Here is a 17,994-nt window from a genome sequence, read left to right as displayed (position 1 = left end):
TTTTTGTGCTCTAGGATAATTTCGTTGGAAACGAAGTTTTTGTGTTCTCAGGTGATTTCGTTGAAAGGGAATCTTTTGTATTCTAGGGTGATTTCGTTGGAAGCGAATTTTTTGTGCTCTGGGATGATATCTTTGAAAGCGAATATTTGTGTTCTCAGGAGATTTCGTTGAAAATGAATTTTTTTGTTCTGGGGTAATATCTTTGGAAGCGAATTTTTTGTGTTCTCGGGTGATTTCGATGGAAGCAAGTTTTTGAAGTATGGGGTCATTTCGTTGGAAGCGTGTTTTCTGTGCTCTGGAGTCATTTCTATGAGAGCAAATTTTTTGTGCGCTGTGATGATTTCGTTGGAAGCGAATATTGGTGTTCTCAGGAGATTTCATTGCAAGCAATTTTTTGTGTTCTGCGTAAATTTCGGTGGAAGCGAAGTTTTTGTGTTCTCCGGTTTTTTCGATTGAAGCAAATTTTTGAAGTTGGTGGTCATATCATTAGAATCGTGTTTTCTGTGCCCTGGAGTCATTTCGCTGGAATCGTGTTTTTTGTGCTCTGGGGTGATTTCGTTGGAAGCGAATATTTGTGTTCTCAGGAGATTTTGTTAGAAAAGAATTTTTTGTCTTCTGGGGTAATTTCGTTGAAAGCGAATTTTTTGTGTTCTCCGGTTTTTTCGATGGAAGCAAATTTTTGAAGTAGGGGGTCATTTCGTTGGAATTGTGTTTTCTGTGCTCTGGAGTCATTTAGTTGGAAGCGAATTTTTTGTGTTCTGGGGTGATTTCGTTGGAAGCGAATTTTTTGTGTTCTCTGGTTTTTTCGATTGAAGCAAATTTTTGAAGTAGGGGTCATTTCGTTGGAAGCGTGTTTTCAATGCTCTGGAGTCATTGGTTGGAAGCCAATTTTTTGTGCTCTGGGGTGATTTCGTTGGAAGCAAATTTTTTGTGTTCTCGGGTGATTTCGTTGAAAGGGAATTTTTGCGTTCTAGGGTGATTTCGTTGGAAGCGAATTTTTTGTGCTCTGGGATATTTTTGGAAGCGAATATTTGTGTTCTCAGGAGATTTAGTTGGAAGCGAATTTTTTGTCTTCTGGGGTAATATCGTTGGAAGAGAATTTTCTGTTTTCTCCTTTTTTTTTCGATGGAAGCAAGTTTTTGAAGTAGGGGGTCATTTCGTTGGAAGCGTGTTTTCTGTGCTCTGGAGTCATTTCGTTGGATGCAAAATTTTTGTGTTCTGTTGTGATTTCTTTGGAAGCAAATTTTTTGTGTTCTGGGGTAATTTCAATAGAAGCAATTTTTGTGTTCTGGGGTAATTACTTTGGAATCGAATTTTTTGTTTTCTGGGGTGATTTTGATGGAAGTGAATTGGGTGATTTTGATGGAAGCGAATATTTTGTGTTCTGGGTTGATTTCGTTGGAAGAGAATTTTTTGTGTTCTGGGGCAATTTTGTTGAAAGTGATTTTTTTTGAAGTATGGGGTGATTTCGTTTGAAGCATGTTTTCTGTGCATTGGAGTCATTTCCTTGGAAGCAAATTTTTTGTGTTCTGTGGTGATTTTGTTGGAAACGAATTTTTTGTGTTCTAGGGTGATTTCTTTGGAAGCAATTTTTTGTGCTCTGCGGGAATTTCGTTGGAAGCGAATTTTTTTTGTTCTGGGGTGATTTCGATGGAAGTAAAAATTTTCCGTTCTGGGGTAATTTCGTTGGAAGCCAATATTTGTGTTCTCGGGTGATTTTTTTGGAAGGGAATTTTTTGTGCTCTGGCTTGATTTGGGTGGAAGTAAGTTTATCTATTCTGGGGTAATTTCTTTGGAAGCGAATTTTTTCTGTTCTCCGGTGATTTGGGTAGAAGCACATTTTTTGTGTTCTGGGTTGATTTTGTTGGAAGAATGTTTTCTGTGTTTTGGAGTCATTTCGTTGGAAGGGAAATTTTTGTGTTCTGGGTGATTTCTTTGGATGCGAATTTTTTGTGCTCTGGGTTGATTTCGTTGGATACGAATTTTTTGTGTTCTCAGGTGATTTCGTTGAAAGTGAATTTTTTTTTTTTTTTGCCTTTGGGTAAATTCGTTGGAAGCGAATTTTTTGTGCTTTAGGATGATCATTGGAAGCTAATATTTGTGTTCGCGGGTGATTTCGTTAGAAACGAATTTTTTCTGTTCTCGGGTGATTTTGATGGAAGCAAATTTTTTGTGTTCTGGGTTGATTTTGTTGGAAGCGAATTTTTTGTGTTCTGGGGCAATTTAGTTGGAAGCGAATTTTTTTGAAGTATGGGGTGATTTCATTGGAAGCGTGTTTTCTGTGCTCTGGAGTCATTTCTTTGGAATCACATTTTTTGTGTTCTGGGGTGATTTCGTTGGAAGGGAATTTTTGTGTTCTGGGGTAATTTCGTTGGAAGCGAATTTTTTGTGTTCTTAGGTGATTTCGATGGAAGCAAATTTTTGAAGTATGGGCTCATTTCGTTGAAAGCGAATTTTTTGTGCTTGGTGTGATTTTGTTGGAAGCGAATTTTTTGTGCTCTGGGGTGATTTCGTGGAAGTGAATTTTTTGTGTTCTGGGGTGATTTTGATGGAAGCGAATATTTTGTGTTCTGGGTTGATTTCGTTGGAAGAGAATTTTTGTGTTCTGGGGCAATTTTTTGAAAGCGAATTTTTTTTAATTATGGGGTGATTTTGTTGGAAGCGTGTTTTCTGTGCATTGGAGTCATTTCTTTGGAAGCAAATTTTTTGTGTTCTGGGGTGATTTTGTTGGAAGCAAATTTTTTGTGTTCTAAGGTGATTTCTTTGGAAGCAATTTTTTGTGCTCTGCGGGGATTTCGATGGAAGCGAATTTTTTGTATTCTGGGGTAATTTCTTTGGAAGCGATTTTTTTCTGTTCTCAGGTGATTTGGATAGAAGCAAATTTTTTGTGTTCTAGGTTGATTTCGTTGGAAGCAAATTTTTTGTGCTCTGGGGTGATTTCATTGGAAGCGTGTTTTCTGTGTTTTGGAGTCATTTCGTTGGAAGTGAAATTTTTGTGTTCTGAGTGATTTCTTTGGATGCGAATTTTTTGTTTTCTGGGTTGATTTCATTGGACACGAATTTTTTGTGTTCTCAGGTGATTTCGTTGAAAGTGAAATTTTTTTCCTTAGGGTAATTTCGTTGGAAGCGAATTTTTGGTGCTCTGGGGTGATTTCATTGGAAGCGTGTTTTCTGTGTTTTGGAGTCATTTCGTTGGAAGGGAAATTTTTGTGTTCTGAGTGATTTCTTTGGATGCGAATTTTTTGTGTTCTGGGTTGATTTCATTGGACACGAATTTTTTGTGTTCTCAGGTGATTTCGTTGAAAGTGAAATTTTTTTCCTTAGGGTAATTTTGTTGGAAGCGAATTTTTGGTGCTCTGGGGTGATTTCTGTGGAAGGGAATATTTGTGTTCTCGGGAGATTTCGTTGGAAAAGAATTTTTTGGTTTTAGGGTGATTTCATTGGAAGCTAATATTTGTGTTCCCGGGTGATTTCGTTAGAAGCGAATTTTTTCTGTTCTCGAGTGATTTCAATGGAAGCAAATTTTTCGTGTTCTGGGTTGATTTCTTTGGAAGTAAATTTTTTGTGTGTTGGTGTGATTTCGTTGGAAGCGAATTTTTTGTGTTCTCTGGGGATTTCGATGGAAGCGAATTTTTGTGTTCTCAGGAGATTTCGTTGGAAGCGAATTTTTTGTGTTCTGGGGTGATTTCGATAGAAGCAAATTTTTGAAGTATGTGGTCATTTCGTTGGAAGCGTGTTTTCTGTGCTCTGGAGTCATTTGGTTGGAAGCGAATTTTTTGTGCTCTGGGGTGATTCCGTTGGAAGCGAATATATGTGTTCTCAGACGATTTTGTTGCAAGCGAATTTTTTGGGTTCTGGGGTAATTTCGTTGGAAGCAAATTTTTCATGTTCTCGGATGATTTCAATGGAAGCAAATTTTTGAAGTTTGGGGTCATTTTGTTGGAAGCGTGTCTTCTGTGTTCTGGAGTCATTTCGTTGGCAGCGAATTTTTTATGTTTAAGGGTGATTCCTTTGGAAGCGAATTTTTTGTGCTCTGGGGTGATTTCCTTGGAAGCGAATATTTTCTTCTCAGGACATTTAGTTGCTAGCAAATTTTTTATGATCTCGGGTGATTTCGTTGGCAGCGAATATTTGTGTTCTCAGAAGATTTTGTTGCAAGCGAAGTTTTTGTGTTCTCCGGTTTTTTGGATGGAAGTAAATTTTTGAAGTATGGGGTCATTTCTTTTGAAGCATGTTTTCTGTGCTCTGGAGTCATTTCGTTGGAAGGGAATTCTTTTTGCTCTGGGGTGAATTCGTTTGAAGCGAATATTTGTGTTCTTAGGAGATTTCATTGCAAGCGAATTATTTGTGTTCTAAGGTGATTTCGTTGAAAGGGAATTTTTTGTGTTCTCGGGTGATTTCGTTGAAAGGGAATTTTTTGTGTTCTAGGGAGATTTCGTTGGAAGCGAATTTTTTTGTGCTCTGCGATGATTTCTGTGAAAGCGAATATATGTGTGCTCAGAAGATTTCGTTGCAAGCGAATTTTTTGTGTTCTGGGGTAATTTCGTTGGAAGCGAATTTTTTGTGTTCTCGGGTGATTTCGTTGAAAGCGAATTTTTTATGTTCTATGGTGATTTCGTTGGAAGCGAATTTTTTTGTGTTCTGAGGTAATTTCGTTGGAAGAGAATATTTTGTATTCTCAAGTGATTTCGATGGAAGCAAATTTTTGAAGTATGGTATCATTTTGTTCGAAACGTGTTTTCTGTGCTCTGGAGTGAGTTCGTTGGAAGCGAATTTTTTGTGTTCTTGGGTGATTTATTTGAAAGCGAATTTTTTATGTTCTAGGGTGATTTTGTTGGAAGCGAATTTTTTGTGCTCAGGAGGGCTTTAGTTGGAAGCGTGTTTTCTGTGCTCTGGAGTCATTTCGTTGGAAGCAAATTTTTTGTGCTCTGGGGTGATTTTGTTGGAAGCGAATTTTTTGTGTTCTGGGGTAATTTCGTTGGAAGGAAATTTTTTTGTTTTCTGGGTTGATTTCGTTGGACACGAATTTTTTTGTTCTGGGGTGATTTCGTTGAAAGCGAATTTTGAGTGCTCTAGGTTGATTTCGTTGGAAGGGAATTTTTTGTGCTCTGGGTTGATTTCGTTGGAAGCAATTTTTTTCTGTTCTGGGGTAATTTCGTTGGAAGTGATTTTGAAGTATGGGGTGATTTCGTTAGTAGCTTGTTTTCTGTGTTCTGAAGTCATTTTGTTGGAAGCGAATATTTGTGTTCCGGGTGATTTTGTTGGAAGCGAATTTTTTGTGTTCTGTGGTAATTACGTTGGAAGCAAATTTTTTGTGTTCACGGGTGATTTCTTTGAGAGCGATTTTTTTGTGTTGTACGGTGATTTTTTTGGCAGCGAATTTTTTGTGTTCTGGGGTTATTTCCTTGGAAGCGTGTTTTCTGTGCTCTGGAGTCATTTCGTTGGTAGAGAATATTTTGTGCTCTGGAGTTGTTTCATTGGAAGCGAATTTTTTGTGTTCCTGGGTGACTTTTTGAAGTGTGTTTTCTGTGTTAAGGAGTCATTTCGTTGAAAGCAAATTTTTTGTGCTCTGGGGTGATTTCTTTGGAAGCAAATATTTGTGTTTTCTGGAGCTTTCGTTGGAAGCGAATTTTTTGTCTTCTGGGGTAATATCGTTGGAAGAGAATTTTTTGTGTTCTGGGGTGATTTCATTGGAAGTGAAATTTTTGTGTTCTGGGGTGATTTCGATGGAAGCAAATTTTTTCTGTTCTGGGGTAATTTCGTTGTTAGCAAATATTTGCGTACTCGGGTGATTTTATTGGAAGGGAATTTTTTGTGCTCTGGGTTGATATGGTTGGAAGTAAATTTTCTCTATTGTGGGGTAATTTCGTTGGCCGCGAATTTTTTGTGTTCTCAGGTGATTTCATTGTAAGCGAATTTTTTGTGTTCTAGGGTGATTTCGTTGGAAGCGAATTTTTTGTGTTCTCAGGTGATTTCGTTGAAAGGGAATCTTTTGTGTTCTAGGGTGATTTCGTTGGAAGCGAATATTTGTGTTCTCAGAAGATTTCGTTACGAGCGAATTTTTTTTTCTGGGGCAATTTCATTGCAAGCGACTTTTTTGTGTTCTCCGGTTTTTTCGATGGAAGCAAATTTTGATGTAGGGGGTCATTTCTTTGGAAGCGTTTTTTCTGTGCTCTGGAGCCATTTCATTGGAAGCGAATTTTTTGTGCTCTAGGATAATTTCGTTGGAAACGAAGTTTTTGTGTTCTCAGGTGATTTCGTTGAAAGGGAATCTTTTGTATTCTAGGGTGATTTCGTTGGAAGCGAATTTTTTGTGCTCTGGGATGATATCTTTGAAAGCGAATATTTGTGTTCTCAGGAGATTTCGTTGAAAATGAATTTTTTTGTTCTGGGGTAATATCTTTGGAAGCGAATTTTTTGTGTTCTCGGGTGATTTCGATGGAAGCAAGTTTTTGAAGTATGGGGTCATTTCGTTGGAAGCGTGTTTTCTGTGCTCTGGAGTCATTTCTATGAGAGCAAATTTTTTGTGCGCTGTGATGATTTCGTTGGAAGCGAATATTGGTGTTCTCAGGAGATTTCATTGCAAGCAATTTTTTGTGTTCTGCGTAAATTTCGGTGGAAGCGAAGTTTTTGTGTTCTCCGGTTTTTTCGATTGAAGCAAATTTTTGAAGTTGGTGGTCATATCATTAGAATCGTGTTTTCTGTGCCCTGGAGTCATTTCGCTGGAATCGTGTTTTTTGTGCTCTGGGGTGATTTCGTTGGAAGCGAATATTTGTGTTCTCAGGAGATTTTGTTAGAAAAGAATTTTTTGTCTTCTGGGGTAATTTCGTTGAAAGCGAATTTTTTGTGTTCTCCGGTTTTTTCGATGGAAGCAAATTTTTGAAGTAGGGGGTCATTTCGTTGGAATTGTGTTTTCTGTGCTCTGGAGTCATTTAGTTGGAAGCGAATTTTTTGTGTTCTGGGGTGATTTCGTTGGAAGCGAATTTTTTGTGTTCTCTGGTTTTTTCGATTGAAGCAAATTTTTGAAGTAGGGGTCATTTCGTTGGAAGCGTGTTTTCAATGCTCTGGAGTCATTGGTTGGAAGCCAATTTTTTGTGCTCTGGGGTGATTTCGTTGGAAGCAAATTTTTTGTGTTCTCGGGTGATTTCGTTGAAAGGGAATTTTTGCGTTCTAGGGTGATTTCGTTGGAAGCGAATTTTTTGTGCTCTGGGATATTTTTGGAAGCGAATATTTGTGTTCTCAGGAGATTTAGTTGGAAGCGAATTTTTTGTCTTCTGGGGTAATATCGTTGGAAGAGAATTTTCTGTTTTCTCCTTTTTTTTTCGATGGAAGCAAGTTTTTGAAGTAGGGGGTCATTTCGTTGGAAGCGTGTTTTCTGTGCTCTGGAGTCATTTCGTTGGATGCAAAATTTTTGTGTTCTGTTGTGATTTCTTTGGAAGCAAATTTTTTGTGTTCTGGGGTAATTTCAATAGAAGCAATTTTTGTGTTCTGGGGTAATTACTTTGGAATCGAATTTTTTGTTTTCTGGGGTGATTTTGATGGAAGTGAATTGGGTGATTTTGATGGAAGCGAATATTTTGTGTTCTGGGTTGATTTCGTTGGAAGAGAATTTTTTGTGTTCTGGGGCAATTTTGTTGAAAGTGATTTTTTTTGAAGTATGGGGTGATTTCGTTTGAAGCATGTTTTCTGTGCATTGGAGTCATTTCCTTGGAAGCAAATTTTTTGTGTTCTGTGGTGATTTTGTTGGAAACGAATTTTTTGTGTTCTAGGGTGATTTCTTTGGAAGCAATTTTTTGTGCTCTGCGGGAATTTCGTTGGAAGCGAATTTTTTTTGTTCTGGGGTGATTTCGATGGAAGTAAAAATTTTCCGTTCTGGGGTAATTTCGTTGGAAGCCAATATTTGTGTTCTCGGGTGATTTTTTTGGAAGGGAATTTTTTGTGCTCTGGCTTGATTTGGGTGGAAGTAAGTTTATCTATTCTGGGGTAATTTCTTTGGAAGCGAATTTTTTCTGTTCTCCGGTGATTTGGGTAGAAGCACATTTTTTGTGTTCTGGGTTGATTTTGTTGGAAGCATGTTTTCTGTGTTTTGGAGTCATTTCGTTGGAAGGGAAATTTTTGTGTTCTGGGTGATTTCTTTGGATGCGAATTTTTTGTGCTCTGGGTTGATTTCGTTGGATACGAATTTTTTGTGTTCTCAGGTGATTTCGTTGAAAGTGAATTTTTTTTTTTTTGCCTTTGGGTAAATTCGTTGGAAGCGAATTTTTTGTGCTTTAGGATGATCATTGGAAGCTAATATTTGTGTTCGCGGGTGATTTCGTTAGAAACGAATTTTTTCTGTTCTCGGGTGATTTTGATGGAAGCAAATTTTTTGTGTTCTGGGTTGATTTTGTTGGAAGCGAATTTTTTGTGTTCTGGGGCAATTTAGTTGGAAGCGAATTTTTTTGAAGTATGGGGTGATTTCATTGGAAGCGTGTTTTCTGTGCTCTGGAGTCATTTCTTTGGAATCACATTTTTTGTGTTCTGGGGTGATTTCGTTGGAAGGGAATTTTTGTGTTCTGGGGTAATTTCGTTGGAAGCGAATTTTTTGTGTTCTTAGGTGATTTCGATGGAAGCAAATTTTTGAAGTATGGGCTCATTTCGTTGAAAGCGAATTTTTTGTGCTTGGTGTGATTTTGTTGGAAGCGAATTTTTTGTGCTCTGGGGTGATTTCGTGGAAGTGAATTTTTTGTGTTCTGGGGTGATTTTGATGGAAGCGAATATTTTGTGTTCTGGGTTGATTTCGTTGGAAGAGAATTTTTGTGTTCTGGGGCAATTTTTTGAAAGCGAATTTTTTTTAATTATGGGGTGATTTTGTTGGAAGCGTGTTTTCTGTGCATTGGAGTCATTTCTTTGGAAGCAAATTTTTTGTGTTCTGGGGTGATTTTGTTGGAAGCAAATTTTTTGTGTTCTAAGGTGATTTCTTTGGAAGCAATTTTTTGTGCTCTGCGGGGATTTCGATGGAAGCGAATTTTTTGTATTCTGGGGTAATTTCTTTGGAAGCGATTTTTTTCTGTTCTCAGGTGATTTGGATAGAAGCAAATTTTTTGTGTTCTAGGTTGATTTCGTTGGAAGCAAATTTTTTGTGCTCTGGGGTGATTTCATTGGAAGCGTGTTTTCTGTGTTTTGGAGTCATTTCGTTGGAAGGGAAATTTTTGTGTTCTGAGTGATTTCTTTGGATGCGAATTTTTTGTGTTCTGGGTTGATTTCATTGGACACGAATTTTTTGTGTTCTCAGGTGATTTCGTTGAAAGTGAAATTTTTTTCCTTAGGGTAATTTTGTTGGAAGCGAATTTTTGGTGCTCTGGGGTGATTTCTGTGGAAGGGAATATTTGTGTTCTCGGGAGATTTCGTTGGAAAAGAATTTTTTGGTTTTAGGGTGATTTCATTGGAAGCTAATATTTGTGTTCCCGGGTGATTTCGTTAGAAGCGAATTTTTTCTGTTCTCGAGTGATTTCAATGGAAGCAAATTTTTTGTGTTCTGGGTTGATTTCGTTGGAAGAGAATATTTTGTGTTCTGGGGCAATTTAGTTGTATGTGAATTTTTCTGAAGTATGGGGTGATTTCATTGGAAGCGTGTTTTCTGTGCTCTGGAGTCATTTCTTTGGAAGCAATTTTTTTGTGTTCTGGGGTGATTTTTTGGAAGCGAATTTTTGTGTTCTGCGGTAATTTCATTGAAAGTGAATTTTTTGTGCTTGGGGTGATTTCGTTGGAAGCGAATTTTTTGTGCTTTGGGGTGATTTCTTTGGAAGCGAATATTTGTCTTCTCAGGAGATTTCTTTGCAAGCGAAATTTTTGTGTTCTGGGGTAATTTTGTTGGAAGCGAATTTTTTGTGTTCTCGGGTGATTTCGATGGAAGCGAATTTTTCATGTTCCTGAATGATTTCGTTGGAAGCAAATATTTGTGTTCCCTGGTGATTTCGTTGGAACCTAATTTTTTATGTTCTGGGGTTTTTTTGTTGGAAGCGAATTTTTTTCTGTTCTCGGGTGATTTCGATAGAAGCAAATTTTTCTTGTTCTGGGTTGATTTCTTTGGAAGTAAATTTTTTGTGTGTTGGGGTGATGTCGTTGGAAACGATTTTTTTTTGTGTTAAGGGGTGATTTCGATGGAAGCAATTTTTTTCTGTTTTGTGGTAATTTCGTTTGACGTGAATTTTTTGTGTTCTCGGGTGATTTTGTTGGAAGCGAATTTGTTTGTTCTCTGGGATGATTTCTTTGGAAGCGCATATTTGTGTTATCAGGAGATTTCATTGGAAGCGAATTTTTTGTGTTCTGGGGTAATTTCGTTGGAAGCGAATTTTTTGTGTTCTTGGGTGATTTCGATGGAAGCAAATTTTTGAAATACGAGGTCATTGCGTTGGAAGCGTGTTTTCTGTGCTCTGGAGTCATTTCGTTGGAAGCGAATTTTTTGTGCTCTGTGGCGATTTCTTTGGATGCGAATTTTTTGTGTTCTCAGGTTATTTCGCTGGAAGCAAATATTTGTGTTCTCAGAAGATTACGTTGCAAGCGAATTTTTTGTGTTCTGAGGTAATTTGGTTGGAATCGAATTTTTTGTGTTCTCTGGTTTTTTCAATGGAAGCAAATTGTTGAAGTAGGGGGTCATTTCATTGGAATCGTGTTTTCTGTGCACTGGAGTCATTTCGTTGGAAGGGAATTTTTTGCGCTCTGGGGTGATTTCATTGGAAGCAAATTTTTTTGTGCTCTGGGATGATTTCTTTGGAAGCGAATATTTGTGTTCTCAGGAGATTTCGTTGGAAGCGAATTTTTTGTGTTCTGGGGTAATTTTTGTTGAAAGTGATTTTTTTCTGTTCTCGGGTGATTTCAATGGAAGCAAATTTTTGAAATATCGGGTCATTTCTTTGAAAGCGTGTTTTCTGTGCTCTGGAGACATTTCGTTGGAAGCGAAATTTTGTGTCCTGGGTTGATTTCATTGGAAGCAAAATTTTTTTTAAATATGGGGTGATTTTGTTGGAAGCGTGTCTTCTGTTCTCTGGAGTAATTTTTTGGAAGCAAATTTTTTGTGTTCTGGTGTAATTTCTTTGGAAGCGAATTTTTTGTGTTCTTGGGTGATTTCGATGGAAGCAAACTTTTTCTGTTCTGGGGTAATTTATTTGGAAGCCAATATTTGTGTTCTCGGGTGATTTTGTTGGAAGGGAAATTTTTGTGCTCTGGGTTAATTTGGTTGGATGTAAATTATTTCTATTTTGGGATAATTTCGTTGGATGCAAATTTTTTTTGTCTTTTCATGTAATTTCGTTGAAAGAGAATTTTTTGTGTTCTAGGGTGATTTCGTTGGAAGCGAATTTTTTGTGCTCTGGGGTGATTTCTTTTGAAACGAATATTTGTGTTCTCAGAAGATTTCGTTGGAACGAATTTTTTGTGTCTGGGGTCATTTCGATGGAAGCGAATTTTTTGTGTTCTCCAGTATTTTCGATGAAAGCAAATTTTTGAAGTAGGGGTTCATTTCGTTGGAAGCGTGTTTTCTGTGCTCTGGAATCATTTCGTTGGAAGCAATTTTTTTGTGTTCTGGGGTAATTTCTTTGGAAGAAAATTTTTCTGTTCTGAGGTAATTTCGTTGGAAGCCAATATTTGTATTCTCGGTTGATTTCGTTGGAAGCAAATTTTTGTGTTCTGGGGTGATTTTGTTGGAAGGGAAGTTTTGTGCTCTTGGTTGATATCTTTGGAAGCAAATTTTTTCTCTTATGGGGTAATTTCGTTGGAAGCCAATATTTGTGTTCTCGAGTGATTTCGTTGTAAGGGAATTTTTTGTGCTCTAGGGTGATTTCGTTGGAAGCTAATTTTTTGTGCTCTGGGGTGATTTCCTTGGTAGCAAATATTTGTGTTCCTGGGTGATTTTGTTGGAAGCAATTTTTTTTGTGTTCTGGGGTAATTACGTTGGAAGCGAATTTTTTTTGTTTTCGTGTGATTTCGTTGAAAGCGAATTTTTTTGTGTTCTAGGGTGATTTGATTGGGAGCGAATTTATTGTGATCTGGGGTGATTTCTGTGGAAGCGAATATTTGTGTACTCAGGAGATTTCGTTGCAAGCGAATTTTTTTGTGTTCTGGGGTAATTTCGTTGGAAGCGAAATTATTGTGTTCTCTGGTTTTTTCGACGGAAGCAAATTTTTGAAGTAGGCGGTTGTTTCGTTGGAAGCGTGTTTTGGTGCTCTGGAGTCATTTTGGTGGAAGCGAATTTTTTGTGTTCTGGGGTGATTTATTTGGAAGCGAATTTTTTGTGTTCTTGGGTAATTTCTTTGGAAGCGAATTTTTTGTGTTCTCAGGTGATTTCGATGGAAGCCAATTTTTGAAGTATGGGGACATTTTGTTGGAAGCAAATGTTTTGTGCTTTGGGGTGATTTCGTTAGAAGCGAATTTTTTGTGCTCTGGTGTGATTTCTTTGGAAGTGAATATTTGTGTTATCAGGAGATTTCGTTGCAAGTGAATTTCTTGTGTACTGGGGTAATTTCGTTGGAAGCGATTTTTAATGTGTTCTCGGGTGATTTCGATGGAAGCGAATTTTTCATGTTCTAGGGTTATTTCTTTGGAAGCACATATTTGTGATCCTGAGTGATTTAGATGGAAGCAAATTTCTTCCGTTCTGGGGAAATTTCTTAGGAAGCCAATATTTTAGTTCTCGGGTGATTTTGTTGGAAGGGAATTTTTTGTGCTCGGGTTTGATTTGGTAGGAAGTACATATTTTCTGTTCTGGGGCAATTTCGTTGGACACGAATTTTTTGTGTTCTAGGGTGATTTCTTTGGAAGAGAATAGTTGTGTTCTCAGGAGATTTCGTTGGACACGAATTTTATGTGTTCTCGTGTAATTTCGTTGGAAAAGAATTTTTTGTGTTTTCTGGGCTTTTCGAAGGAAGGAAATTTTTGAAGTATGGGGTCATTTCATTGGAAGCGTGTTTTCTGTTCTGTGGAGTCATTTTGTTAGAAGCGAATTTTTTGTACTCTGGGGTGATTTCGTTGGAAGCGAATTTTTTGTGTTCTCGGGTGATTTCTTTGAAAGGAATTTGTGCGTTCTAGGGTGATTTGGTTGAAATGATTTTTTTGTGCTCGTGGATGATATCTTTGGAAGCGAATATTTGTGTTCTCAGGAGATTTCGTTGGAAAAGAAATTTTTGTCTTCGGGGGTAATTTCGTTGGAAGCGAATTTTTTCTGTTATGGGGTGATTTCGATGGAAGCGAATTTTTTGTGCTCTGGGATGATTTCGTTGGAAGCGAATATTTGTGTTCTCAGGAGTATTCGTTGTATGCGAATTTTTGGTGTTCTGGGGTGATTTCGTTGGAAGGGAATTTTTGTGTTCTAGGGTGATTTCTTTGGAAGCGAATTTTTTGTGCTCTGGGATGATATCCTTGGAAGCGAATATTTGTATTCTCAGGAGATTTTGTTGGAAAAGAATTTTTTGTCTTCTGGTGTAATATCCTTAGAAAAGAATTTTTTGTGTTCTCCCGTCTTTTCGATGGAAGCAAATATTTGAAGTAAGGGGTCATTTCGTTGGAAGCCTGTTTTCTGTGCTCTGGAGTCATTTCTTTGGAAGCAAATTTTTTGTGCTCTGGGGTGATTTCATTGGAAGCGAATATTTGTGCTCTCAGGAGATTTCATTGCAAGCGAATTTTCTGTGTTCTGGGGTGATTTTGTTGGAATCGAATTTTTTGTGTTCTCTGGTGATTTCGTTGAAAGGGAATTTTTGTGTTCTAGGGTGATTTCTTTGGAAGCGAAGTTTTTGTGCTCTGGGATGATATCTTTGGAAGCGAATATTTGTGTTCTCGGGACATTTCGTTGGAAGCGAATTTTTTGTGTTCTGGTGTAATTTCGTTAGAAACGAATTTTTTGTGTTTTCCAGTCTTTTCGATGGAGCAAATTTTTGAAGTAGGGGGTCATTTCGTTGGAATCATGTTTTCTGTGCTGTGGAGTCATTTTGTTGGAAGCGAATTTTTTGTACTCTGTGGTAATTTCTTTGGAAGCGAACATTTGTGTTCTCAGGAGATTTCGTTGCAAGCGAATTTTTGGTATTCTGGGGTGATTTCGTTGGAAGAGAATTTTTGTGTTCTAGGGTGATTTCTTTGGAAGCGAATTTTTTGTGCTCCGGGATGATAAGATTGGAAGCCAATATTTGTGTTCTCAGGAGATTTCATTGGAAAAGAATTTTTTGTCTTCTGGGGTAATATGGTTGGAAGAGAATTTTTTGTGTTCTCCGATTTTTTCGATGGAAGCAAATTTTAGAAGTAGGGGGTCATTTCGTTGGATGGGTGTTTTCTGTGTCCTGTAGTCATTTCTTTGGAAGCGAATTTTTTGTGCTCTGGGGTGATTTCGTTGGAAGCGAATTTTTTGTGTTCTCGGGTGATTTCTTTGAAAGGGAATTTTTGTGTACTAGGGTGATTTCATTGGAAGCGAATTTTTTGTGCTCTGGGATGATATCCTTTGAAGCGAATATTTGTGTTCTCAGGAGATTTCGTTGGAAAAGAATTTTTTATCTTCTGGGGTAATATCGTTAGAAGAGAATTTTTTGTGTTCTCCGGTCTTTTCGATGGAAGCAAATTTTGAATTATGGGGTCATTTCGTTGGAAGCGTGTTTTCTGTTTCCTGGAGTCATGTCGTTGGAAGCGAATTTTTTGTGCTCTGGGCTCATTTCTTTGGAATCAAATATTTGTGTTCTCAGGAGATTTCGTTGCAAGCTAATTTTTTGTGTTCTGGAGTAATTTCCTTGGAAGCGAATTTTTCGTGTTCTCGCGTGATATCTTTAAAAGGGAATTTTTGCGTTCTTGGGTGATTTCGTTGGAAGCGAATTTTTTGTGCTCTGTGATGATATCTTTGGAAGCAAATATTTGTGTTCTCAGGAGATTTCGTTGGAAAAGAATTTTTTGTCCTCTGGGGTAATGTCGTTGGAAGAGAATTTTTGTGTTCTCCGTTTTTTTCGATGGAAGCAATTTTTTGAAGTATGGGGTCATTTCGTTGGAAGCGTGTTTTATGTGCTCTGGAGTCATTTCGTTGGAAGCGAATTTTTTGTGCTCTGGGGTGATTGGTGCTAGCGAATATTTCCGTTCTCAGGACATTTCGTTGCAAGCGAATTTTTTGTGTTCTTCGGTTTTTTCGATGGAAGCAAATTTTTGAAGTACGGGGTCATTTCGTTGGAAGCGTGTTTTCTGTGCTCAGGAGTCATTTCGTTGGAAGCGAATATTTTGTGCTCTGGGGTGATTTCGTTGGAAGCGAATTTTTTGGGTTCTCGGGTGATTTCGTTGAAAGGGAATTTTTGCGTTCTAAGGTGATTTTGTTGAAATGATTTTTTTGTGCTCTGGGATGATATCTTTGCAAGTGAATATTTGTGTTCTCAGGAGATTTCGTTGGATAAGAATTTTTTGTCTTCTGGGGTAATGTCGTTGGAAGAGAATTTTTTGTGTTCTCCGGTTTTTTCGATGCAAGCAATTTTTTGAAGTAGGGGGTCATTTCTTTGGAAGCATGTTTTCTGTGCTCTGGAATCATTTCGTTGGAAGCGAATATTTGTGTTCTCAGGAGATTTCGTTGCAAGCGAATTTTTTGTGTTCTTTGGTTTATTCGATGGAAGCAAATATTTGAAGTAGGGGGTCATTTCGTTGTAAGTGTGTTTTCTGTGCTCAGGAGTCATTTCGTAGTAAGCGAATTTTTTGTGCTCTGGGATGATATCTTTGGAATCGAATATTTGTGTTGTCAGGTGATTTCCTTGGAAAAGAATTTTTTGTCTTCTGGGGTAATGTCATTGGAAGAGAATTTTTTGTGTTCTCCGATTTTTTCGATGGAAGCAATTTTTTGAAGTAGGGGGTCATTTCGTTGGAAGCATGTTTTCTGTGCTCAGGAGTCATTTCGTTGGAAGCGAATTTTTTGTGTTCTCGAGTGATATCGTTGAAAGGGAATTTTTGTGTTCTAGGGTGATTTCGTTGGAAGCGAATTTTTTGGGTTCTCGGGTGATTTCGTTGAAAGGGAATTTTTGCGTTCTAAGGTGATTTTGTTGAAATGATTTTTTTGTGCTCTGGGATGATATCTTTGGAAGTGAATATTTGTGTTCTCAGGAGATTTCATGGAAAAGAATTTTTTGTCTTCTGGGGTAATATCGTTGGAAGCGAATTTTTTGTGCTCTGGGATGTTATCTTTGGAAGCGAATATTTGTGTTCTCAGGAGATTTCGTTGGAAAAGAATTTTTTGTCTTCTGGGGTAATGTCGTTGGAAGAGAATTTTTTGTGTTCTCTGGTTTTTTCGATGGAAGCAATTTTCTGAAGTAGGGTGTCATTTCGTTGGAAGCGTGTTTTCTGTGTTCTGGAGTCATTTCGTTGGAAGCGAATTTTTTTGTTCTCGGGTGATTTCTTTGAAAGGGAATTTTTGTTTTCTGAGGTGATTTCGTTGGAAGCGAATTTTTTGTGTTCTCGGGTGATTTCCTTGAATGGGAATTTTTGTGTTCTAGGATGATTTCTTTGGAAGCGAAGTTTTTGTGCGCTGGGATGACATCTTTGGAAGCAAGTACTTGTGTTATCAGGAGATTTCGTTGGAAAAGAATTTTTTGTCTTCTGGGGTAATATCGTTGGAAGAGAATTTTTTGTGTTCTCCAGTCTTCTCGATGGAAGCAAATTTTTGAAGTAGGGGTTCATTTCGTTGGAAGCGAGTTTTCTGTTCTCTGGAGTCATTTCTTTGGAAGCGAATTTTTTGTGTTCTGGGGTAATTTCTTTGGAAGGGAATTTTTTCTGTTCTCGGGTGATTTTGATGGAAGCAAATTTTTGAAATATTGGATCATTTCGTTGGAAGCAAATTTTTCGTGTTCTAAGGTGATTTCGTTGGAAGAGAATTTTTTGTGTTCTCGGGTGATTTCGTTTGAAACGAGTTTTTTATGGTCTAGGGTGATTTCGTTGCAAGCGAATTTTTTTGTATTCTGCTTTAATTATTTGGAAGTGAATTTGTTGTGTTCTCGGGTGATTTCTTTGAAAGCAAATTTTTTCTGTTCTCGGATGATTTCATTGGAAGCGTATTTTCTGTGCTCTGGAGTCATTTCGTTGGAAGCAAATTTTTTGTACTCTGGGGTGATTTCGTTGGAAGCGATTATTTGTGTTCTCAGGAGATTTCGTTGGAAGCGAATTTTTGTGTTCTGGGGTGATTTCGTTGGAAGCGAATTTTTTTGTATTCTGCGGTAATTTCTTTGGAAGCGAATTTGTTGTGTTCTCAGGTGATTTCGTTAAAAGCAAATTTTTATATTCTAGGGTGATTCGGATGGAAGCGAATTTTTTGTGCTCTAGGGTGATTTGTTTGGAAGCGAATTTTTTGTCTTCTATGGTGATTTCAATAGAAGCGAATTTTCTGTGTTCTCGGGTGATTTCGTTGGAAGCGTGTTTTCTGTGCTCTGGAGTCATTTCGTTGGAAGCAAATTTTTTGTGCTCTGGCGTGATTTCGTTGGAAGCGAATTTTTTGTGTTCTCGGGGGATTTCGTTTGAAGCGAGTTTTTTATGTTCTAGGGTGATATCGTTGCAAGCGAATTTTTTGTGTTCTGGGGTAATATCGTTGGAAGTGAATTTGTTGTGTTCTCGGGTGATTTGGTTGAAAGCAAATTTTTTCTGTTCTCGGGTGATTTCGTTGGAAGCGTGTTTTCTGTGCTCTGGAGTCATTTCGTTGGAAGCGAATTTTTTGTACTCTGGGGTGATTTCGTTGGAAGCGAATATTTGTGTTCTCAGGAGATTTCGATGGAAGCGAATTTTTGTGTTCTGGGGTGATTTCGTTGGAAGCGAATTTTTTTTCTTCCCGGGTGATTTCTTTGAAAGGGAAATTTTGTTTTCTGAGGTGATTTCGTTGGTAGCGAATTTTTCCTGCTCTGGGATGATATCTTTGGAAGCGAATATTTGTGTTCTCAGAAGATTTCGTTGCAAGCGAATTATTTGTTCTGGGCTGATTTCGTTGGAAGCGAATTTTTTTGTGTTCTCTTGTGATTTTGTTTAAAG

The sequence above is a fragment of the Meriones unguiculatus genome, chromosome 5 (genome assembly GCF_030254825.1).
Source record: "Meriones unguiculatus strain TT.TT164.6M chromosome 5, Bangor_MerUng_6.1, whole genome shotgun sequence".
Taxonomy (NCBI): domain Eukaryota; kingdom Metazoa; phylum Chordata; class Mammalia; order Rodentia; family Muridae; genus Meriones; species Meriones unguiculatus.
This window is presented reverse-complemented; position numbering follows the sequence as displayed.